This window comes from Bubalus bubalis, chromosome 21, assembly GCF_019923935.1.
Source record: "Bubalus bubalis isolate 160015118507 breed Murrah chromosome 21, NDDB_SH_1, whole genome shotgun sequence".
Taxonomy (NCBI): Eukaryota; Metazoa; Chordata; class Mammalia; order Artiodactyla; family Bovidae; genus Bubalus; species Bubalus bubalis.
In genome coordinates this window covers 56,685,156-56,711,259 of record NC_059177.1, presented here as the reverse complement: position 1 = coordinate 56,711,259, position 26,104 = coordinate 56,685,156, and the positions used below count along the sequence as shown (strand labels likewise).

Below are 26,104 nucleotides of genomic sequence, written 5' to 3'. Positions count from 1 at the left end.
ATCCATTTTAGTCTTACTGTGTTTGTCATTATCCTTTATTTAAATTATAATGATATGTGATACTTCACTTGCTGAAAATTAGATCTTAAATTTAAAGATCTTAGGATCAATTAATGACCGACCGCTCAATCTCTTGCAAATCACTGGAAAGGGGGTAGAAACGGGTGATTTAATTTTTAAATCAATATTCTTTTTCACGTTTAAAAGTTTGTCTCTTGCTTTTATGATAACTACTGTAAAAAACGTGGCATCAGTGAGGTATAAAGGTTTGGAGATTTCCAGGCTAAGTTTTTTAGGCACTGTTTTTTTCATGCTTTTAAATTTAAAAGAATATAATTTATTTTTAAATTAAAACTAAAATATCCACCTGCATCATATTCTTTATTAAATTTAAAATACCTTGAACATATTTTTGCAGTTGGCATTTTAAGTAAATATTGCTATTTTCTTTGAGGGGACTGTTTCCTTACTCTTCATTTCTTTGTATATTTTTCAGAACGACATTTTAAAGACTTAACATAGGACTTTAAACAATCACAGTATTAATTATAACATCTCTATGACATTAAAACTGTATTATCCCTGTATATGAAAATTTGTACAGGAAAAAAGCATGACTTTAGGAACATGCATTACATTATTGATCATAGCTAATTGCTCTTAATCAGTAAAAAAAATCATTTGTTTAAATAAGATAATTATGTATTCGACAGTTGTATGAATGGCACAGCCATGGAAACGCACACAAGTATTAATAATACATTTCGTTTAGTTTTCAAATTGTGAAATGGTGTTTTACTGTCGGGAGAGTTTCATGAAAACAGTATTAAAATAATACTTTACAAATGTTTTATATATCCTGGTCTGTTACTTTTGCTTCTTTCATAGGATTTGTATATGACCAATGAGCAGGGCAGAAAATGTTGGTCATTCTAATTTGTGGATGTTCTGCTGAATTCACTATCACTTGAACTTGGAAATATAATAATGTCATAAAATGTGGCAAGTATACTGAAAGAAGTTTTGGGTTCCACTAAAAATAAATATCAGCTGTAGAGAATTTTTTTAAAATCCTAATCAAGAAAACGATAGAAGTTACTGGCCTATGGATATAAACATGTGTCCCCCATCACCTTCAAAATTATTAAACTGAATTTCTAACTTGCTTTTATTTTTCCTAGCAGATCTCTGTACTGCTTTTGACCTCTTGAGCTGTTGCTTTCTCTCTTAAGGCCTAAAAGCAACAAAAAGGGCAGTGATTTAAAAAGCTTAATCCCTTGAAACTGATCTAATTTGACTCCACAAAAATAGAATAAGATCTGTAAATAACCACCTTGCAAGCATAGATTGCCCCAGTGTATCAAACTTTAGTTAGTGTCATAGCGTTCTAGATGAAAATTTTAAATTGAAGACTATTTTTAATCCTCCCCGGCTTTGTCATTTACTATTTGTATTTTATCACAATAAGATGTAGATTTGGGGGAGTTTTATTGCATATCTTTTGAACTCATTCTAATTTTTATTTACCTAAAATACTGTAGGTTTTTGAAAGGAAATCAGCTCAAATAAAGTAGACTGTATTTGGGGGGAAACTTTTGGAGATGTGAAGACAACTATCACCGATAATAGTGTATACTTAAATTATTTTTTATTTTAAAAAACAGGTTTATTATTATTAGTATTTTTCTTCAACAGTCAATGCACACCTATGTTTTAATAACAAATGTTTAACTCAGACTGTGAATGTTTACATTTTGAACTATTTAAATTATTATACTGAGGCAAGTAAATTATCCTTTCTAACTCTCCATTTCCTTATCAGTATAAATGGGAAAAGTATTGGTATTATTGTTCCGTGCTCTCTTTTTTTGTATGATTTTAAGACTTTATCAGCAAATCTGTGTATCTTAAATGATATGACCTTGTTCTTGAATTTAATTGAGCTAATTCTTTTACAAATATTAATAGTTCACCCTAGTACTAATTTTGAGATTCTTGTTAACAGTGAACAGAAGATAATGCTTGCCATGTGGTGATCAATTTATCAGATGTTTCTGAAATGAGATATTTCATCATTATTCAGTTTAAAACTGTATCTCCTATTCTCTGGTGACTTTGGACAAAAATCAGCCTAGAATTATTTTTGTCCTGTTGATAATATCGCTGTGAGTCCTGTGTAGACACAGTGTGTAGTCTTTCGTGTCCATTTTTCGTCTTCACGCATTTAGAAGGCGCAAGCTGTGCTTTCATTTGATGAAGTGCTAGTCTTTACATATTTTTATGGCATATACTGTGAATGCTTACCGTGTGTTTGTTTTATACTGAGGCCTATGATCCTTCAGATCAAAAGACATGTTAGTGTCGCAGCTTAAAGAATAAATAGGGACCGTGCTCGTCATAAAACGTGGGGCTCCTTCTAAGAAGCCGTATCCCAAAACATAGGCTTTTAGCGACTTGAAAAGTGAACATGCCTCCTAGGAACCCACCAGTTTACTAGTAGGGACTCATTGGAAAAGCATGTAATTAAGGGTGAGTTGTCCAGATAATAAATTTTAAATTCTTCTTATGGATTGTTTAAAAATCCATTCTATTGTGAACTGTCTCCTATGCAAGAAAGTAAGGGCCTTGACTCCCAGCTCGAACCCCACTCTGTTCCCAGTTCACCTACAGAGGCCAACTGGGGACCTCAGTAAAAGTATGAGGAGGCAGAGGACAAAGAAGTGTTGGGCCATGCCTGTAGATGGGTGTTCCCCCTTTGCAGCTGGGGAGTGGGGGGCAGCCCTCATTTCCATTCTCTTCATGGGTCTTCTCTGGCTTTCTCAGAGCCACGGCTACACTTTACTTCAGCTATTCCAGTGACCAGGCCATTCTCAACTTGAAAATCTTTTTTAGGATAGGTTTCCTTTCTGTATTGCGATTTTTCAGACATAAAGGAAAGAAATGAAGTCATCAGTTCATGTACCCTGAATCATTTACAATGGAGATTTAAAACCATAAGGGAGGATTTACACTCGATCCTATAAGTTTAGTTCAATTTGATTCAGTGTCTTAAGAAACAGTTTTTATTTCACTTCAGTGGGTTGTTTGTTTTTTTTTTAGAAAATAAATTCATTGCTGGTTTTAACTGATTTTTTTTTTAAGAAGCATTTCAATTCGTGGATTCATCTAGAATTGTAATATGTGGATAAGACCCTTTGAGACACATTTCCTGACCTTCTGGGAAGAGTTCAGATTAGCATAGAGCCGGGGTGTGAAGTCTGCACAGATTACCGTAGATAAGGAGAAGGTAGCTAGGAGGGAGAGAGAAAACTAGGGAAATACCCTGAGTGGGAGTGTAAGAGGTCTGTGTGCACTCACTTCCCACACTCAGCGGGTTGCACAGTAATCGTACAGAGACCTGAATGGAAGGGGTTGGTTTCTAAGAATTTACCCTGTGCCTTGGTGACATCAGAAACTTTTAGGACAGCTTTGAATTCTAAAGTTGCTGCTTGGCACTGTCCCTGTCTCAGGAGCTCTGGGTTGCTTCAGGAGAGAGCCCTAGCAAGTGAATGGAGAGGGGATATTATTATCCTGTGTGTTTAAGGAATAACTACTCCTGTATGGTGAAGACTGCCTCGTTCAGCAGTGAGATGCTGGAAAGAACTCCTTCACCTTGACCCCACTCCACTGACCATCATTTCGTCTCCGCTGTCTGTGTCCTTTGAAAGTTTGGAGTCTGCCTTCAAAATGCCAATATTCCTTAAGACATTATCAGCAAAAATTTGAGAGTTTAGTTTCCTGGTTTGCTTGCTACCTGCAGGCAAAGCTTTTAAGGAATAATAAACACACTTGAAATGTAAAGAGGGGATCAGGAGAAGGCAGAATAAAATTAAAGCGAGTCCTGTCCCCAGTTCTCCATAAACCAGCCTTTATGAAACCAAATTTGAAAATAGTCACTTGAGATAGTAGTGACACAAAAGGATATATTCTCCCACACAGGCATATTTTTTTCTCTTAAAAATCAACACAGGGGAATTCCCTGGCGGTTCAGTGGTTAGGACTCTGCGTTCTCATTGCCAGAGGCTGGGTTCAGTCCCTGGATGGGGAACTAAAATCCCACAAGCTGCACGGCCTGGCCTAAAAACCAAAATCAAGATGTGTTGTAATTCTTCCTTGAACCATTTTTTCCTTCAGAAAAAACAAATCGTCATTCCTAAATGTCAGTTTAAGAAACTTATCAAATTTAAGGCTGTAGGGGTTGGTAGTTGGCTAGTATAATTAGATACATGACGATTACTTCTGACTATGTCTTCCTCTCTCTGTGACATTAGACAAATTATCTAGTCCCTTCTTGAGTTAGTTCTTCCAAACTTATAAAGTAGCTTTCTAACAGATTGAAATGAGAGGAATCTCTCAATCACATCATAAAAAAATATGCCAAAGATGTATAAATAATGCTTAAGACTTTGGCAGATCCTCAGGTCATAAAATTTTATACATACTTTATTTTTTCTTTTATGTTTTTTGCCAAAAATACTTACAGGAAATCAATGTGTATCTGATGGAAATAGAAGCTTAGTAGCCACCTGAAAAGCAAGTTCATTAATTCTGTGAATCAGCTGATAGGCAGTGTTTAACAGTTAAGTACAGGCCACCGTCATGGGTATAAGTAAGCATATTGCATGGTTGTGTCATTCACTTTTCCACAGTGTTTCTGAAATCTAAATCTAAATCAGAGAATCCCTAAGTCCTACCGTACTTACTGTTGTTTTTTTCTGTCAGTTGGTAATTACCTGGGTTTTGTAAACAAGGTTTTGATTGTGTATGGACAAGTACTTATATAAAATCTTTCTCTTTTTTATGTGGTGGATGAAGTTATGAAAGAGAACAAACATATGAATGGTGTGTGTATATATATATATATATATATATATATATAAATGAAGAAGATACTGTAGCAAATTATTTGCATATGTTCAGAAAATTCAGAAGAGTGAAGAAAACACCCAGGCCTTTGCCAATGTAGGATTACTACATGTTTTCCTAAAGCATTTGGAACTAATTAGAAATACCCTAGTTTTATTTAAAAGCAATATACTTTTAAACTTGGTTTTCAACAAGGTCCCAGTTTGTTGACTTTCAGGACGAGAGCAGTACAATGTCTACAAAAACATAGATTATTAATTTCTTGAAGCAGGACTGACTGGTTTTACTCATCTTTCTGTCTTCAGCACATAGCACAGTACTCTCTAGGTACTTAATACATGTTTTTAAAAAAAATCAAGAAATAGTCTATAATAAAGAGTGGTCCTTGGAGCAGGAGCAGTGTCTGGGAACTTGGTGGAAATGTAAATTCTCAGGCCCCACCCCAGACCTATTGAATCAGAAACTCTAGGGATAAGGCCTGATAATCTGTCTTTCAACAAGCCCTGCAGGGGATTCTGTCCTGTAGTGTGTGAGACCCTCTCACTGCTGCTGAGCCCCGTGTCCCATCTGAGAGCCTGGAGCCCCGTGTGCAGCGCAGTCAGTCCGGATTGTTCTCCCTCTTGCCTATAGTTAAGTCTCTTGATGTATTACTCTATAGGTAGTGATAGAAGCTCTTGAGACCATCCTGTCCGTTGGCTCTGTTGGTTTGACATTTTGTTAGGCTCAGTCTTGTTTTGGATAAGCTCGAGTCTGTAGAGGGTTAGCCGGCTATCTGCTTCGTCGGAGAATCGCTGATTCCCCTTACCTTTAGCATGGTTGCCAAGAATCCCCAGTCTGTAAGTTCAGAGACTGGATTTTATACAGTATCTGAGGATGGTCTGGCCCTGGAGGACCCACGTTAAACAGACTTACAAGATATGGATTTGTAAACTTCAATTCCGGTTTCATAATTGTGGAAAATGTACCAGTCCTAGTAATTATTGATGATAGATTTTTTTTTTTTATCCTAAAATTCTGATTCAGGAATTAAAGAAACTGGTTCTCTTATGTATAGCTGTCGTCATTATCACTTAGTTCCGCCTGCTAAAAAGGCAGTTGGGCAAAATATTGCACAATCTGCTGCTGTACCCCTACTTTGGAGATTTTTTCCAAAGAGGTGGAGGATATAGGACAAGCCACACACACGAAGACTTTCATACAAGCATTGCTATAGGAACCAATATTTGGAAATAGCTATTCAACAGCAGCGGAATGCTTAAGTAAATTATGATGTAATTAGTAGGTGGAATGTTATGTAATTGTCAGTGACAAATTGGAAAACTAGAGCAAACTTGAAAAATATTTTTTAAAAAGTAACATAAAGAATGTATGTGCACCATTGATTGAAACCTTATATAAATGTGCATATGAAGGGACAATAAAAAAGTTACGAAAAAAAACGTATTTTATATTTTAAAATAGATACAGAAGGCTTTTTGTTTGTTTTTATGCTTTTCTCTTTTTTCCAAAGTTTAGCCATTAGTATAAAATTACTTCTCTGCTTAAAAGCCTACATTTATTGCTTTTATTTTTTAGTACGTCTGTGCCCCTGATCAGTAAAGATCAAGCAAAGAGTAAATTAAACATTGAGAACCCTCTGGCTGTTTTATTGCTTTTAAGCCATTCAAGATAATGTGAGACAGGACATGAATTCTTTTCTGTTATACCCAGTTTTATTTCACACTTAGTTTTCTCTCACATACTGGGCTGCTCTGTCCTCTGCTGGACTAGTCTCTGGGGGGAAAAAATACTCCATCTTTGTAACAGCCTCTTAGTTTTTCTCAGTCATACATACGGTTTGCTTTTGTTGATTTCTTTGGGCCTGTGCTCTATCTGATCTTTAGCATCCACCCAACAACAGCTATTTTAAACAATAGTTTCCAGAGTTATTTTACTTTCCAGCTATCCCCTTTTAAGTCTTTTTCTAAAACCTATGTATATGTATTATGGGTTTTTTTCCCCTAAAATTAAATAACCTTGTGATAGTTTGTCTTCTAACTCTGATAGAATTCTGAACTTGTAACCATAAATAGCTGATGCAGAAGCACAAGAGGGTAAACGTCTACTACAAATGGTTATTATGAGACCTTGATATAATTTGTGATGAGTAGAGGTTTCCCAAAATCTCGTCAGACCTCAGAGTGAGCACAGAAAAAGACAGACACACACAGCAATATATATGTGTATGTGTGTATACTATCCACATATACACACACACAGCAATGTCCTTTGAATTGAATACTTCTTCCTTTTTTCTGTTGCATTGCTCTAGAAAATCCCAAAGGGAAAATTAAATAGTTTTGCCTTCGACCCAGATTACAGGTTATATTTTTCTTGTCACTTTCTCAGGAACTTCCTTTGAGAAATTTATATCAGCCTGATGCCTTTAGAATAGCCTGTAACTTCCTTTGAGAAATTTATATCAGCCTGATGCCTTTAGAATAGCTTTTATCTAAATGAAAACAAAGTTTTAAACGTTATTTTAGAAACTTTATATCAGGGATATTAGCTATTTCTCTCTTCTTTCCCCTCCCCTGCCACTATTTCTGATGATTTAATCCTTGATACAGCCCAAGCCAAACCTCAGCGGGTAACACAAACCTGGAGATGACCCTCCCACTCCCAAGAACAAATCTACAGAGAAGCTCCTTTTTAGTGAAGATTTATTTATCCAACAAAAATCTATTGAGCTCCTAGTTTGTGCCAACAGCTGTTTTAGAGAAGGAGTTTAAAGCAGTGAACAAAACAGACAAGGATATCCCTCCTGACATTCATGAGTATTGTTATCTAGATTTAACGAGGGTGTTAGTGGGAGACATGATGACTAAGAGCAGGCAATAGTCTAACTCCTGCCTTGTGACCAGGCAGCATTGCCAGGCCAGCCTGGAACTGGGTGGCTGTCTATGAGTTAGATGTGAAGGAGGGGAACACCTGTGTCCTTGAATATTTTTCCTAAATCTCTTATATTATTTTAGGTTATACATACATAGTATGTATCAGACATACTGAATAATATAATTATTGTATTATTTCATTTCTCTCTTACCAACAGAGTTTACTAGCAAAGGATGTAAGGATGCGTCTTTTGTTAATAAGCTATTAACTGTTCTTGAAAATACAAATAATAGGATGCGGATTCACTTTGCAGAAGGAGTATGTATTTCATAGTAATTTCAAAATGGATATAGTTAAGTAGTTAGCTATCCAAGTGAATTTAGCTCATAACCTTATTTATCAGAAAAATGAATTACACCTAACAAAAGCGTGAAACAAATTTCACTGAGACTATGCTGTTAAAATTTAAAAAACAACAACAATACTTTTTTCTCCTGGGAAATAAAGTTAGCAACTTACCTTTTAAAAGCATATTTAGAATTTGTAAATATTTAGAATATTATGTTTGAGTAAAAGGAGACCCAGATCTTACTCCAAATGACTGCCCTTTGGTCAATGTAAGTATTCCCGCTGTTTCAACGTCTGTACTCGAGACCCAGTTGTCCGATTACCATTTCAGTTCTGTTTTTCAATTCTCAGAAAATGTCTTACTGACCACTTAGAGATAAATCCTAAACAACATGAAACTTTGGGGGGAAAAAATGGTAAGGAAAATAGATTTTGAAGGAAGTTATATGAAGTTAAGTAGAATTAATATTTTCTTATATAGACATGGAATATTAGAGTGCATCTCAATGCAGATGTAACCAAAGCCTTCAAACTTTGCAGATTCCACCATAATTTATTCACAAATCCATGGACATTGTCAGATGACCTCTGGCTTTCCAGCACTAGATTTCTTTATACAGGAAGCAAAGTCTGCCCACCTGGTGACATGGCTTTGTAGGTGGTGGCCCAGGTGCTTTTCAGACTGGGGAAGGGAATCAGAACCTAGCACCAGGCAGGCAAATAACCGAACTCAGTGAAAGTTAAGAAAATGAGTAAGTGACGGAACACAGCCCAGTGGTGTGATGTGTCTTTAGGCCATTCACATGATTGATGTGCACTTGACCACGAGTTCGTCCCTGCTAGAACCATCTCTGGTCCTGACAAAGCACAGCACATACACACAGATATTTTGTTTTTGCCCCACACGTTAAGTTTTAAGTGTCAGTTGGATTTCCTTTGTCACACAACGTACTTGTGAAATAATTCACCCGGGCCACTAGCTATTACACTCAGAAAATGCAGACTAACTTTACTTTTAGCTGAAACATAATTGGAAGAGATTTACTCTGAAATGCAATTTAACACGTTCCAGATTCTATATTACTCATTGTGTTTGCTGATGGTTTGCAGTCAGGTCTTACAAGTTTTATGTGCAAGTTCTGTACCAAGCAAAATTATGAATTCCTAGAGAGTAGAAATGAGCGGTGAGGATCTTTTTATTCTTATCACGTGTATGTGCCCTGCTCGCCTTCCCTAATCCACAGCACACAGCACAGGGGACAGAGCACGTTGTCGTCACTTTATAAATGCTTTCAAACTTGGCTTGATTTTGAGGACTGCTTTGTGCTGTTTTATTGTGGGTTTCTCGGTGCTACTCTTCTCCACGTCTTTAGTGTGAAGTGAAAGTCGCTCAGTCATGTCTGGCTCTCTGTGACCCCATAGATTGTAGCCCGCCTGGCTCCTCTGTCCATGTGATTTTCTCGGCAAGAATATTGGAGTGGGTCGCCATTCCCTTCTGTAGGGGATCTTCCCAACCCAGGGATCCAACCCAGGTCTCCTGCATTGCAGGTGGATTCTTTACTGATGTTTAGGGAATTCCCTAAATTACTCTCTAAAAATGTTTATTTCTATTTTAACATTTTTGGTTACACAGAGTGATATGAAATTAATGCCAGAAGAAATTTCCCTTTTGCTCTGCTAAAGTGAGCAAAATGGGATATGAAGAGAGAAAAAAAAATGTTAATTATAGACTTTAGCATTCTATGTTGGATCTTTTTCTTGTCCTGGTCAGAAGAACAGGTTTTAAATGGCCTGAGGGCCAGGGCGCCATTTTACTTTCTTGTTTGGAGACTTCCAGTGGCAACTAGCAAATTCAGTTTAATACTACAGCAGGGAGAAAAGTTCCTACAGATGTGTGATCCAGAATGTTACTTAGATTTATTACTCATGCAGAAAATAAAACCGGTTCCCTTTCAAACGTTCTGTCAATTGTTAGATAAAACACTACATAGTCTCGGCCTATTCATTTGTTTATAATGTATAAAATAATTATATGCTCAGCTATTTCATATGTGAATCACAAGTATTATCACCATAATTGTCTAACAGTTAATCTCCTTTTACAAGGTAGATACACGTTTATGAGCTACTTCAAATCAAAATACCAGGCAAAGGAACTGATTTACATATAAAAGCAAAGCAAACAGGCGAACTTTTTTTTTTTTTTTTTTTTTAATGTGGCCCTGTGATATCTCTGCACACCCACTTTTCTCCTTAGGGCTTCATGTGTGCCTGAAGAATGAAGGTAGGAGTCTTTTAGCAAGAGATCAGTGCAAGGAACTTGCACCCTCTCCACCCCTGGGCAACCTGCCATCATTCTCCTGCAGACACACCTGTTCATCTCGTACCAGGGCAAAGAGGTGTCCCATACCTATACATGTGACACTGAGGGAGAAGCACAGGGCAGGCAGGAGGCCACGACAGAAGGAAGGATAAGAGCTGACCTGGGCCTGGAGCCGGCTCTCACTGATGATCCAGACTTGAGCGTCCTTCACTTGCGCCTCATTCACGCACAGCCGGACACAATGAGTTACGTACAGGTTCAGTGGGCTCTAGGTACAAAGGGAGACAACAAAGCTCCTAGAACTAAGAGTTTATAAGCTACGTGAATCAAAAAGGGGCAACATTGATGCAGTTAACCAAAAATTCAAATCAGTGTGGGAAAGGACTAGAGAAAGCAGAAAACAAGTGCTGCAAAAATTCAGAGATGGCAAGATCAGTGTGGAGTGGAGGGTAAACCCATGAAAAGCCTGTAGAGGAGATGGGTATTGGATTATATGTGAAAAATTGAGGAGTTGACAGGATAACCTTAAGAAAAATCCAAAAGAGGGCTTATGTGTAGACATGTGGCTGATTCACTGTGCTGTAAAGTAGAAATGAGCACAACATTGTAAAGCAACTGTAGTCCAATAAAAATTAACTTTGGAAAAATGGAAAATGACTTTTAAATATAGCAGAAAAGAAAAAGGAATCAAAATACAATTTCATTAATATGAAATACTCAGACTAGGCAGATTCATAGAGATAGATAGCAAATTATTTGTTGCCAGGGCTTGGAGGCAGCGGGGGCAGGGGGAGTGACTGCTTGATGGTGCAAGATTTCCTTTTGAGGAGATTAAGCTGTTTTAGAACTTGATAGAGGTGACAGTTACACGACTTTAAGAATGTCCTAAGTATTATTGAACTGCACATTTTAGAACAGTTAATTTTATGTATGTGAATTTTACGCAGAAGCAAAAAAGTTCAGGGCTTGAGATGGCATAAGAGGAAGGGGAAAGAACTTCCAGGGCAAGAAAACGAAGCCTGGACTAGTGAATAAGCACAGGCTTGGGAGGTCATTCTGCAGAGATCATCCCGGCGGAAGTGGGTCGTGTGTCTGTGCGAGGAGTGAGAAATGGGATTGGGTGTAGATTTCAGATGGGATGAGAAAGGTTCTGTGGTGTAGGCAAAGGAGTGTGGGCTTTATCTTGTAAGGAAGATTGGGATTCCAGGTCTTGGGGGGAAGAGTGAGATGATTTAATCAGAAGGTTCATTTGGCAGTAGTGTGCAGGGCAAGCAGCTAGGAGGCTATCGCAAAATCTGGACAGAGGAGGGCCTGTCAGAACAGAAAGAGACAAAAGGAGAGGGCCGTTGTGAAGCAGCTTCTGGAGACGGCCCCTGCTCTGATGCTGCTCTGCTCATTGTTGGTTTCCGACTTGGTAAAAGGTAAGCTCAGATATGAGGATAAGCATTTACAGACGTTTATAGTAGAAAACAAGCTTACACTTACCAAAAGGGAAGGGGGAGATAAATTAGGACTTTGAGACTAGTAGATACATTTACTATGTATTTTGCAGTAGGAACTGGCAACTCACTCCAGGATTTTTGTCTGTAAAAATCCCATGAACAGAGGAGCCCAGTGGGCTACAGTCCATGGGGTCAGAAAGGGTCGGACTTGACTGAGTGACTGAGCATGGAGGCACTACTATATATAAAATAAATATTCAACAAGAACCTACTGTATAGCACAGGGAACTATAGTCAGTATCTTGTAGTAACCTATAGTGGAAAAGAATCTGAAAAAGAATATATATGTATGTATAATTAATCACTTTGTTGTACCCCTGAAACTAACACAACAATGTGAATCAACTACATGTCAAATTTAAAAAATAAATGAAAAACATCATGAATGGGGGGGGAAAGGTCTATATTGTCATGACATTCAGGCACATACTTTTTTTGCATTTTATAAAAGTATCCACAACAGATTAAAAAGAAAAATGCCTTCATCCCGACTTAGAACTCCACTGCCCTAAAGGACAGATGGACTGGACTTAGGGACTGGGTCTTGCCGGGCAGTTGGCCGTGTCAGCAGTTTTATGGCTCATTTTTATGGCACTTTATCCTGTGCCATGCGTCACGCTGGCTCTGGATGAACAGTGGGCAAGGCAGGTTGCTCCTTTCCCTGTGGAGCTCCTAGGTCATAGATTGTCAAAGGATTGCTAGAAATTAAAGGGGGGGTGCATACGTGAGCTCAGTGTAAAGAAAAAAATCCCACAACGGCAGTTGTCCAGAGGTGGGGAAGGCTGTCGTGTGAGTGCCAAGTGCGTGCTTTTGTCAGTAGAGATATTTAGACAGAATCTGAATGGCTGTCTGTTAAGAGGCCTTATTTGATAGGAGAAATGAATCAGGGACCTTATAAAGTCCCTTCCGATGTTAAGGTGATTCCCTATTCTGTAACAGTAACTTAGAAGAACAGAGTACTTTCTCTTTCTTTAAGTTGAAGTGTAGTGGATTGACAGTATTGTGTAAGTTTCAGGTATACAGCTAGTGAGTGCAGCATTTTTGCAGATTACGTTTCTCTTTCTTATTTGACCGTATCGGAACAGCAGTGTCTACTGCCATTCTCATCATTGCTTGTAATTATATTTCCCTAAATTTGCCTGCAAATTTGATTTTTAAACATACCTGTGCAGTGAGTTCCACAGTTCTTTTTAAAGAAAGTACTGTTCTCGAATGCCTTCTCGGCTGTCATTTATTTCCAGTTTTACTATTCGTGGAGTTCCTCTTCCATGTGATACTTGCACAGGCAATGCAGATTTCTGCAGAAGTAAGTTACATAAATCACAGGCAGCCTGCTGACCCCTAAATCATTAGTCCCCACTCCTGTGATGTAACGCAAAGGCCAGACAAGACCAGGCACGGCTACCCATGTGGGGAATGCCTTTGGGATTCCATTTTGGTGTGGGTGAAAGCTCAAATAACTTTTATTATTCAGCTTATTTCACTTAGTTATGACAAGTCTCAAACTCTTACTGTCAACATTTGAGCAGCTCAAATAATCATAGATTGATTGTACTTGGGAGGATCCAGAGAACTAGACTTCTGTAGGAGTGAGGCATGCCTGCTCAGAGCTCAGTCCTGTCCGACTCTTTGAGGCCCCACGGACTTTAGCCCGCCAGGCTCCTCTGTCCCTGGGATTTCCCAAGCAAGAATACTGGAGTGGATTGCCATTTCCTCCTCCTGGGAATCTTCCCAACCCAGGGATCGAACCCACATCTCCTGCCATCTCCTGCCTTGGCAGGTGAACTGCTGAGCCACCTGGGAAGCCCTGTACTCAATAAATATTTGTTGAGTATTGTTCATCGAACAATATGGTGGGCAAAGCACGTCACATAGGAAACTGCTATAAACACAAGCACGGAAGTAAAGAAAGTGAGTTTAGAGAAAAAAACAAAGACAAGTTCCTGAAGGCAACAGCATCCTTCTGTAATTACCACTGTGAACACTTTTTGGCTCAGTAATTGTGGAGGCTTCTTAATTTCCACACAATATTTAAGATACCAGTGCTGGTCCTTTCTAAGTCTGTGTCCACAGAGAGCAGCTGAGCTGAAATGGGAAAAGCCATTTCCTCTGGCTCTGCTTTCTGGGCCTCTCCTGCTTCCCCCTGCCCCTCAATGCCTGCCCTTTTTTTTTTGTTATTGTTTAGTTGCTCAGTTGTGTCTGACAGTTTTTGTGACCCCATGGACAGTAGGCCGGTAGGCTCCTCTGTCCAGGAGATTTCCCAGGTAAGAATACTGCAGTGGGTTGGCATTCCTCCTCCAAGGGCTCTCTTCCTGACTCAGGGCTCAAACCCGCGTCTCTTGCATTGACAGGTGAGTTCTTTACCACTGCACCATTCTTACTCTAACTCTGTTCTTACTCCCCACCCTCCCCCCCTCCTTTTTTTTTTAACATTCTGGTGTTTTCCATATTCTGTCCCTTTTTTTCCTTCTTTTTCTGCTTTCTTATCTGATGGCCCTCTTCCTTTTCTCGTTTCCCAGTTTCTAGTATCTCTGTTTTTGGTCCAGTCTCTTAAATACAGTATGGAAAAGGAATGTATTTTTAATCTACCAATCAAATAAGGACATAGGTTTTTTTTTTCTTTATTGCAGTATAATTGACATAACTGACATAAATTGACATAAATTTAAAATGTACATTCTGGTGATTTGAAATACTTATGTATTGTGAAAGGTTTCCCTCCATTTGTTAACATCCATCAACTCACAAATACCTCTCTCTCCTTTATTTATTCATTTTTTTCTTTTTTGGAGAAAACATGTAAGTTCTATGCTCTTAGCAAATTTTGATTATATAATACAGTGTTAACAACTATAGTCACCATGAGTACCTTCAGGGTTTTTTACTCTGAATGTAACATAAGCAACATGCTTATGTTTCTCCTTCAGATTTGAAATAAAATTGATTATCATTTAGAAATGGATTTTGATTGATTTTTTAAAAAATTAGTGAATCACTAATACTCAGATTTGGAGACGGGGATCAACAGATCTTAAGTCACAATTCCTAGTAAACCACTGTAGCTTACTGAAATAGCTAATTGTCTTTAACAACTTGAGTTCCTCATTTTTCCACATGGTACATGTATCAGATATATCATGGGATCCTTTAGCACCATCTAATTTTTTTAATTACATCTTGATTTACACAGTTACACAAGAGCTGGAATATTTCTCTGTTTTGTTCATTGTTTATCCCCAGTGCCTAGAACACTGCTAACAAATGTCAGATGCTCAACAAATAATTGTTGCTTTTAAGTTTGGAAGTCTTGGTTTGTTTTTTTTTTTAATATTTAGTTTTCTTTATTTATTTGACTGTGGCGGGTCTTAATTGTGGCTTGCAGGATCTTTGATGTTTGTTGGGGCGTGAAGGCTCTTGTTGCAGCGTGTGGAATCTAGTTCCCTGACCAGGGATCAAACTCAGGCCCCCTGCGTTGGGAACACAGAGTCTTAGCCAGGGGACCACCAGGAAGTCCCTCTTGCTTTTCATTTCAAATCTACAGTTTCATTCTCCTTCCTAATCCTGAATAGGTATCATGACTTTTTGGAGTAATATTTTTATTCATTGGGATAACTTAAAGATTGGTTTATAAATGTAATCATAGGATTTCATGTTTAGATAATGCTTCCTTCCAGTTCAGTCTCCACTTGAGTCTGCTCTACAGTTTAAATCCTCAGCTAAACTGTCATTTACTCATCCTACTAAAGGACTCTTCCTTAACTATCTCAGGCATCAAAAAAGTAACCCAGCAATTGATAGTAATAGTTAATATTTACTGAGCCCTGATTCTTTATCAGGCTCTATTTTAGGCACATTACATACATTGTCTCATTTTAGTCGTCCAGCAACCTGTTAAAGGTATACGCTATTATCTCTATTTTGCAGATGAAACAAACACAGAGAGGTAAAAATAACCTACCAGGTGATACAACTAAGATCTGAACTCAGGCAGCCTGAACCCAGGCACCTTGTCTTGCACACACTAGCAAGAGTCTAATTTCCCAGTATTTAACTTGCCGGAGAATGAGATAACTACACCCCACACTACCAGCACCATTCCACACCTAACAATTCCATCCACAGAAGTGTAACCATATTCAGATGTACCCAAGGATTAGATCCAAGCTTTTCAGTTGTTCTGGTTCCCTGCCAGTTGGTTTATGTGTTAGCAGGAAGCAACTTGAAAGTACTTATAATTACTTGTGACAAAGTAAAGTAGATCACCAAATCTTTATATTCAGTAACTCCACTGTCACTGAAAACCAACCGCTCTTAGGAGATTCTTTATTTCCATTTTCCCCTTTCTCTTAAATTCCTCTTCATTCAAATAAAGTCACTTTATTTTGTCACCTCATCAATTTAATAGCCAGTTTTGAATGGGAATGTTATAAAAATCTAGGGAACGGTATGATTGGCTCATCTTGACCCTGGATTCTCATGGAATCAGTCACCAATTTGGGGGCGGGGAGGTCAGTGGCAGACCAGGTATTTAACTCAATGGGATAGAAATTAGTCATTTGGGAACATTCATACACTTTCGCCTTCCCTCAGTGCACCAAAGAGACTTTTCATTTGAGAGCACCTTGGAGAAGGAAATGGCAACCCACTCCAGTATTCTTGCCTGGGAAATCCCATTGACAGAGGAGCCTGGTGGGCTGCAGTCCATGGGGCCCCAAAGAGTCAGACACGACTGAGCGACTTCACTTTCTTTCTTTTTCTTTTCTTTCCCCTGTCCCTTAGAATAGTTGATTTTACTAGGTCAGTTCCTGCATTTTTGTCAGGTATTGGAGAATGAGTAGAAAGGGGCTGGACGTGAAAAGTTGGAGGAGATTTAAGTTGCCACAGTTCTAAAGAGCTGGGACAGAGAGGAAGGAGAGATTGTGACATTACTGGGCTGGGGACGGAGGACATGTTGAGTTAGGAGGACTTTTGCTGAAGGAGATGCTTTGGAAAGCGTAGGATATGAAAAAGTCAAACGAAAGGGAGGTGAGAAGGGTCTCCTGTGGTTTTGAGTTGAGCCTCCTTGAATGTCTGGTGACTCAGACAGTAAAGAATCTGCCTGCAGTGCAGGAGACCCAGGTTCAGTCCCTGGGTTGAGAGGATCCCCTGGAGAAGGGAACGGCAACTGCTCCAGTATTCTGGCCTGGAGAATTCTGTGGACAGAGGAGCCTGGCAGGCTATAGTCCACGGGGTTGCAAAGAGTCAGACATGACTTAGCGACTTTCACTTAACAGCACACCATTGTGCAAATAGAGTGAAAACCAAGAAAAGCCTAATGGATTTATTAAGAAGGAGCCCACTTGTCACTTTTGCTTGAGTTTCAGTAGAAAGGTGGGTGGCAAAAGCCACACTGAAGTGGGTTAAGTGAAATAATGGAAAGTGAGAAAAATGTTCAAATACATTTGAAAACTAGTGAGCTAAATAGCTAAGCAGATTGTTATTGTTGACACTGTTGGGTTTTTTTCTGATCGTGGAGCTTACAGAACATATGCAATGTTAATGTACTTTATTAATCTCCAAATAGGAACAATATGTGCAGATTCATTTCGTGGTGGAAGCTTTTCCACTGGAAAATCGTGAGGAATCTAGTTATCCATAGAAGCATATTTGGGGAGATGCTGCTGTAATCTTTCACAAATAAGATGATGTTGGCTGTAACTCTGAGATTAATATTCTTGTTTTTAAAGTTTCTTAGATCTCTAAGGAAATATTTTCAAGAATGAATGTTGAATTTTACTGGGTATTTTTCTGGTGGTTTTTAAGATAGTCATGTGGTTTCTTTTAAAGTTTGACCCAGTGTTGGAACACATTATTCTAATAGGTTTTCCAATATTAAATCTTCTTTGTCTTTCTGAGATAAATACAACTTTATTATGGTGTTTTATTCTTTTACTGTTCTATAGGCATTTGTTCATTAGCATTTTATTTGTACATTAGCGTCAATGTTAATAAGTGAAGTTGGTATTTTTGTTCTTGTTAGGTGTTGAAAATTAATTTGGTCACTCTTTTTCTTTATACTCAGAAACAATGTTTGTAGCAAAAAACATTTCTGCCTTGAACACTTGAAAAAAATTATCTATAAAATTATCAAGGCCCAGAGCTTCTTGGGGAAGTAATTCTTTGATAAGTTTTCAGTTGTTTCCATTTTTAATTATTTTCCTGTTTCTTAAGTCAACTTTTACCATTTCAGACAGAGTAGAGTAAGTTGCATTATCATCTACTTAGATTCTGGTAGAAAGCCTGTCTCAGATAATAGAAAGGTGGATGCATAGACGTGAACAGACCCTGTCTAGTGTGGGTTCTGTTGAAGTGGGAGGGGCTCGTCTGCTCTGTTTGCAGCCTCGTTCTCTGGCTTACATCGATAAGGAGAGAGATTTATGAATGAATGACTCTCTACCAGTCTGCATTTAATTGATCAGATGGGGAACATGAAAGAACTATAACCCTTGGTATATACTGCTCCCAGAATAGATCTTGTTTCTGCCCGATTATTACATTTTATGTCTGGAAACTATACCTTCTATGGCACAGTGCACTTCTAAATGGATACAAGAGAGTGGATTACTGAGTTTACCAAAGGGAAGGGGCTTAAGAAAAAGTTAGACTTTCTGAAAGTCACAGAAACTAGCCCAGTTTTCTGTCTGGTCCAACTCTTAGGGCCACAGGGTAGGAATACGTAGCAGTTTCCAGAGAGCTTAAGTTTCTTCCTATTAATTTTTTTTTTTTAATGAATTCATATTTATTTCAGGTGAGTGTCAAGAAAAGCTAATATGATTTAATCTTAGCCTGGAGTCAACATTCTTTACTTTTTCAGATAGAGATTTTATTCAAATTTTCTAAGTGGTAATCCATTGTAGATAAGCTGTTTCTCACGTATTATGTGAATTATATGTTATGAACAGTTTTGATGTGGGGACTCCTTTCATTTTTTACTAACAGATGAGAGAGTGTTTCACATGCAGACTACATTGTTACAGTACAGATCAACAGTCAGAAAGCAAAGCATACTGGTCTAAAACAGGCAAGTTAGCTCTGTCTGTGCCCCATGCTGAACATAAAGTAGTTACCTTAACCGTTGATACTGAGTTCACATTAGGAGGTTTTCCATTTCCAAACAGAAGTATTAACCAATGCTGGGGAAACAAACAAATAATCAAACAAACCACACTGGCTGCAGTTTATATTCTTTTAATGCAGAAATAACAAAATGGGAAAACATTTTATATTCATGATCCGCTACGTTTATGCCTTTTATACAGTTCATGAGGTTCTCACAGCAAGTATCCTGGGGTGGTTTGCTATTCCCTCCCCTGGGAAAGATTGAGGGCAGAAGGAGAAGAGGGCATCTGAGGATGAGATGACTGGAAGGCATCACCGATGCAACGCACATGAACTTGGGCAGACTTGGGAGATGGTGAGGGCCAGGGAGGACTGGCGTTCTGCAGTCTGTGGGGCCGCAAAGAGACATGACTGGGCAACTGAACAGCAACGACAACACGTTTGTGACATTCACTGGGTGTGATAGATTAGTTTCTGCAAATTCCAGATGGAAGGGTGCAGGATTTAAAAAAAAGAAAAGAGAAATGAGAATTTGGAGGAGGTTAGACTGGGCAGAATGTTGGGTCTGGCTGTTGGGACTTTGAAGGCCCTGATAATAAGGCTTTGGCACTGGGTGCTGTTTTGTCTTTATGGAACGCACGGCTATTCTCGGATCCCTGAGTCCTTTGTAAGAGCCAAGGATACACATGCTTAGACCTTTGGCATGATTACTCAATAATCTGCTCTCTGCGTCTTCCTTTTATAAATCTGATCCACTGGGAAGAGAGTTTTGGGAGAATGGATACATGTATGTATAAGGCTGAATCCCTTTGCTGTCCACCTGAAACTGTCCCAACATTACTAATTGGCTATACTCACAAATAAAATAAAAAGTTTAAAAAAATTTTTTAAAGGCTCCACATGAAATGTGTGACATCTCTTGTCTCTAAATGGTTGTGGCACTTTTACTTTAGGTTAGCAGGCATGTGCCCTCTAGAACAAGCTTGTATTTTCATAAATGTCAGCTTTGCTGTGTATAACTTTGATCAATCACCTATCTTTAGAGGTTAGTAATCCTTTTAAGATCTAGTTTTTCTTAAGTCTGCACAGCAACATAGGTGCGATTATTAATTCTGCATAAAAGATGGGTGACACAAAGGGCCTTGACTCATGATCAGTGACAGACTTGTCTTTTCAGGAAGATTCTCCACGATTTATGAGTCAGTCTGTTGTTTGCTTCTAGAGAACACAAAGCGTTTTAAGCCCAGGGAAAGCAAACATTCAGGATGAAATCCAACAGAGGAAATACATGTATTTCTGCTTATCCATTTTGACAGATGAGTTTGTCTAAGAATTTTGAATATGTATGTATATTAAAAATCTTCTTTCTTTTCAGTTGTTCAGGTTTGAAAGAAGCCACAACATACAACTCTAAGCCACAGACATACAAGAGGGACGTTTCCTTAAACAAGTGTCGTTCCTGAACGGTAGGTAAACTCAGAATTCATTGTACTAAAGTTGTATTTAAAAGAATCCTAAAAAAAAACTGTGAATACTTCATAGTATTTTATTGCAAAATTTCTTAGAGAGCTTTTATTTTGACTATCAGAATACTTTCTACTGTATAATCTACCAGTCAGTGAACAGAGGCCACAGTAACTTACTTGTCTAAGACAAAACAAAGATAGGAAAGTGACCTAGAAGTTGAGAAAATAACTCAGATCCTTAGAAAATAAGTCTCAAGTACATTATATTAGATTCCTGTGTTAGTAGTTAAATTGAGAGAAAAATAAAAATATCTTGCCTGATTCCCTGTAAGTCTTGCAGCCTTGATGCCAGGTTACGGAGGAGAAAGTAGCTTAATTTATCCAATGCCCAGGTATATATATTCTATATGGGGTATTAAAATCCAGTGCTACAGTTATTTATTTTATTATTCAAATAATTCCAACTCCCAGTGACCAAGGCTGGAATAATTTGAACAATAAAATTTTTAAAAACTGCAGCTTTGGATTACAACCCCCATCTATATACAGTCATGTATGTATGTGTGTATATGTATATACATATACATACACACATGATTCTATACTGATATAAAGGGCTCCTCTGGTGGCTGAGATGGTGAAGAAGCCACCTGCTAATGCAGGAGACACAAGTTTGATCCCTGGATTGGGAAGATTCCCCTGGAGGAGGAAATGGCAACCCACTCCAGTATTCTTGCCAGGAGAATCCCATGGACAGAGAAGCCTGGTGGGCTACAGTCTGTGGGGTTGCAAAGAGTCAGACACGACTGAACGAGTAAGGCACAAAACAAAATAAATGAATGACTGAAGGAATAAGTAAATGGAAGGAGAAGTACTTTTCTGTACAGAAGAATTTAAATTAGTAAACGTGAAAGGGATGAGGGAGATGGAAAACTGCCTTCAGAGAACCCCAGCAGCAGTGACCGCTCCCGGCAGGGCCACTGACCGGTACTCAGAAGATGAGTGTCAGGAGGAGCAGAATATGGACACAGAGCCTCACAGTGTCTCCCTCCAAATGTTTATTAATTACAAAGAGAAAAGTAGTTACTTTATGGGGGAGAATCCTGGCAGAGCCCACTTTAACCAAGTAATCCAGCTCAACAGGTTTATATCCACAGTAATAAGACATATTGAAAAGGGCCCATCAGGTCCTCAGAATTCTTCCCCAAAATTCATAACGGTAGTTGAATGAGAAAATGTTGGGCAAATCGAGAAAATGTTGGGCAAATCTAAATAGACATCCCACGAAGTACCTCACCAGCGTTCTTCAGTAGTGTTCAGGGAACGGAAGACAAGGAAAGACTGAGGTACTGACCGTCAATGTGTGCACTTCACTGTATGTCAAGAATACCTCCGTAAAACCACTTGAAAAAAGGAAGAAAAAAGAGTGAGAAACTGGAGGAAATAAGGAGAAGTAGCTACAGAGCACAATGTGGGATCCTGGATTGGGCCCTGGAACTTAGAAAGGGCCTGAGTGGAAAAACTGGTGAAATCCGAATAAACCTGTTTACGTTCTCGTGCCAGTTGCTTTATTAGTTTTCCTCGTTGGGCTGCGGTTGTAAAACGTCCACAGTAGGAAGCCCAGCACAAGTGACACGGGAACTGTATCTTTGCAACGTTTCTGTCAACCTGAAATCATTTTACGATGAGACGTTCTTTCGAAGTTACATTGGAGTCCCTCAGTAACCATTCTTATTAGATTCTCACTGGTTTTCAGAGGGAGTTTCTGTTTGTTTGCCAACTTTAGAACACTCTTCTCATCAAGGATTACACCTTGAGCTCTTTCTTAATCCTGTGCGTGCACAGAGCTTCCTTAGGCTCCACAGCCTTCCTCCCCACGTAGTTCTTCAGCTCCACAGGCTTCCTCCTCAGGTAGTTCTCCAACCAGTTGCTTCCAGCCCCTAGAAAACCTGTGAGTGGGGGAGAACACCCACAAGGTGCTGCGTCCTCAGAAACCACCTCTTAGCAAAAATTTTAGCTGGCGATGGTCACGTGTGACTTCAGTGTTCAAACTAAGTCTACATCTCATTAATGATCTCTTGGTCCACCGTTCTTCTTGATGCAAGACAACATTTGAACAAGCCTGTAGAATTAGGAGCCTTATATTTGAATGGTGAAGAGAAGAGAAGATCACGCTGTTTTCAGGTAAAATGTCTGGGAGTTCTATGAATACAAGGAATAATAAGGGAACTTTGATTCTTAAAGGAAGTAGATAGCTGCATTGTTTGCTTTGAACATCAGTTTAACTTAAAAAAAAAAAAAACCCAAGGCCACTTTAAAATCAAAAGACTAAACTCCTGAAAGACCAAGTAAGGGGCAGACATGTACTCTGGCTTATGAAAATGAGCATTTAGGCTTGAAAAACAAAAATACTAAGCATTAGTTGTTCCCTGAAGGTTTTTTGTCATCAGCTCTCTTGTGTGTTCAACCAATTTGGTAAACTACACTAGTTCAGAAACTTTAAGAGAAACAAGAAGAAACCAAAGTGTCATCTAGAATAGTCAGATTCATAGAGATGGCAAGTAGGCTGGTGACCAGGAGCTGGGAGGAATGGGAATGGGAGTTTAGTGTTTAAAGGGAACTCAGTTTCAGTCTGGGAAGATGAAAAAGTTTTGGATGGTAGTGATGGATGCAGAGCAGTGTGAATGCACTTAATGCCACAGAACTGTACATTTTTAAATGGTTAAAATGGTACATTTTTTATGTAAGTGTATGTTTTACCAGCACTTTAAAAAGTGAAAAAATAAGTAGAAGTCTTTAGCAGTTCCATTCCCCTTCTTTCTAGGGTGCCCAGCTTTGAGCAGAATCTCTGACTGGGGGTGTTTCTCCTTCTGAGGAATCTTTTTTAAAAATCTAGAGATGGTTTCCTGGACATCACTTACCAACCAGAAGTTTAAATGGCCCCGAATCCTAAGTGGTGCAAGTAGAAAGGAGCCCGGCACACAGGAAACAGGAGTGCTGGGTAGTCAGGAGAGTTGCTTTTGGGTTAATTTATAACTAAGACAAATGAATCTATAAAAAGAAGAAAAGCCCCATAAGAATTATGTTAACTGATGGTAAGGGAGAAAAAAAGGTTTAGATAAAAGATATCTGAACTCGTTTGGTCCCAGTGATTTTATGGCTGAGGAATTCAATTAGAGGTGTACCGGCCAGAGCAAATCGCAGTCCTGTAAATTACTAATAGGACCCCATGATCTTTATCGTTTTCTGTATGTGTTCACATGCAGAGTTCAGGTCTGCCCTCTGTAAATACACTTTCTGCTCAGCTATGCTGCTGGGTATGCGCTCAGAGCTGCAGGACTGGAACAGAGATAGGGTTCTGAAACCTTCCAGGTGGGGAGGTGGTACGAATAGCAATAAGATTAGGAACTAGGACAGATAAAATGACTCTGGCTCTTGAATTTGGGCCATTGAGTTTGTCTCATGTCACATTAAATTCTTTCAAGATGTTTTTGTTACTGAAAAGCTGTGAAATATCTTTTACAAGAAAAAGACCACCGGTAATCACACTATACTAAACTAAGAAACTACTATTCTAACTTCTGCTTAGTTTGTTGCAGTTCTAGCTGACCTATGTATGTTTTTAAATCACCAACAGTTATAGTTTATGTAGTATTTCCGCTTCTTTCCCTGTTAGATTACGTATCTTTCTCCCTTTTTACCTGGCTTTCAGATGTCATAATGACAATACGGTAGTTCATCTTAATGATATCACAGAATTTAGTAAGCCAGTTTTTAGGTGGCTTCTAATCTTCTAATTGTTATACAGTTACTGTTGATTCTTACTCAGTTACATACAGTGAATATCTTCATGCACATACTTCACTTTTCAAAAAAGTCATTTTCTTCAGATTAATTGCTTTAAGAGGAGTTCTATGTTTAAGGCTTTGAGCAACTGTATTTACTCCTGCATTATTCGTTTTTATGACATTTCACATTGCTCTGAGAATATATTAGCAGCAAATTGAACAAAAGCATATTTCCAGAGCATGTGTTTAAATGATTTCTGTTCATTTGAATCTATTATCGTTTAGCTCTGGGTGTGTGTGTGTGTGTGTGCATGTGTGTGTGTGTGACAGCAGAATGAGGTTGGAGAGTGAAGAGTTTCACTGGTTGTTTAGATATTAGAATAATATGGGCTTTGGGATAGTTTCAGGGTTGTGTCAGGAGGTGTTGGTTTTGTTCTGGGTTAGGAAAAACCAACTTGGTTGCAGTGAAGTTGCATATTCTTTTCTGGAGCTATGCCAAATTTAAATCAGATGTAAAGTCTGTGCTGTAGGGCCCTCTGGCCTTTAAGTCTGCATGTTGCTAGTTATTATAAAGGAATGATGGCTTTTGAAAATGCAGGTTTAACTAAGTAGCACTTCCAGACAGACGGATACAAACGCTTTTTTAAGGATTTATTTCAATCAAATATTTTAAATTGGTAGTTTGAATATTTGATTAGATCAGATCAGATCAGTGGCTCAGTCATGTCCTACTCTTTTCGACCCCATGAATTGCAGCACGCCAGGCCTCCCTGTCCATCACCAGCTCCCGGAGTTCACTCAGACTCATGTCTATCGAGTCAGTGATGCCATCCAGCCATCTCATCCTCTGTCGTCCCCTTCTCCTCCTGCCCCCAATCCCTCCCAGCATCAGGGTCTTTTCCAATGAATATTTGAAGGGAATAGTAATTTTAGGATAAAGATATAATGATAAGAGAAAATTTTAAGATACAAAATTATATGTTTAAAATGTATTACAATGAGTAGAAAAAGATTATTGGTGATTGTCTTTCACTTTCATGCATTGGAGAAGGAAATGGCAACCCACTCCAGTGTTCTTGCCTGGAGAATCCCAGGGACCGGGGAGCCCGGTGGGCTGCCATCTGTGGGGTCGCACAGAGTCGGACACGACTGAAGCGACTTAGCAGTAGCAGTAGCAGTCTTTCCTGTTTATTCTAAACTCTCATTTGGGGGTTAAGTGTAACAGTTAATGATGTGAAATAGAGGTTACAGCTTTTTAACTACAATCCAGTGTACTATACATTTTACTATCAAGTAAGCTACATAATAACAACAATAAAGATCATTTAAAGAAAAAGATTATCTATAATCAACATCGTTATTGAAACTAATTTCTACAAGTTGCTTTCCTGTTCTTAACAAATATATACACATTTTTGTATGTTTATATAGAATTTGAGAAAGAAAATACACTATCCCTGACCCTCGATGTCTGTGAAATTAGGAAATTATGATAAATGATTTCTAAGTTATCTTTTCATTCAAAAACAGTATTTTAAAACCTGTCTAAACTCTGTAACATCTTCTGGAAAAACATATAAATTGATCACAATGAGTACTGTCTTTACCTAAAAAATGTGAGTCACTGCTATGAAATGTAGAGGATTAACTGCAAAAAATTAAGCCTGAAAGAAAAACTTCTGTAATGTTCTCAGTTTATTAAACTGAAGAATTCATGGTAGGGTGAGGGGTTTGACTATTTGAGACTCTTGAGTAATAATTTCAATAAAGCAATGTTTGGCCTCAAGTAGTAATTTTAAT

At 38.5% G+C, this 26,104-nt stretch overlaps 1 protein-coding gene across 6 annotated transcripts in view; it reads left to right on the top strand.

Moving 5' to 3' along the window:
• The window catches only part of PPARG (peroxisome proliferator activated receptor gamma), a 218,285-nt gene that overhangs the window by 2,014 nt on the left and 190,167 nt on the right, over positions 1–26,104 (top strand). For all 6 annotated transcript variants that reach the window (XM_044933436.2, XM_044933439.2, XM_044933438.2 and 3 more), the window contains 1 exon segment: positions 20,426–20,516. The gene's annotated coding sequence lies outside the window, so the exon portion shown is untranslated.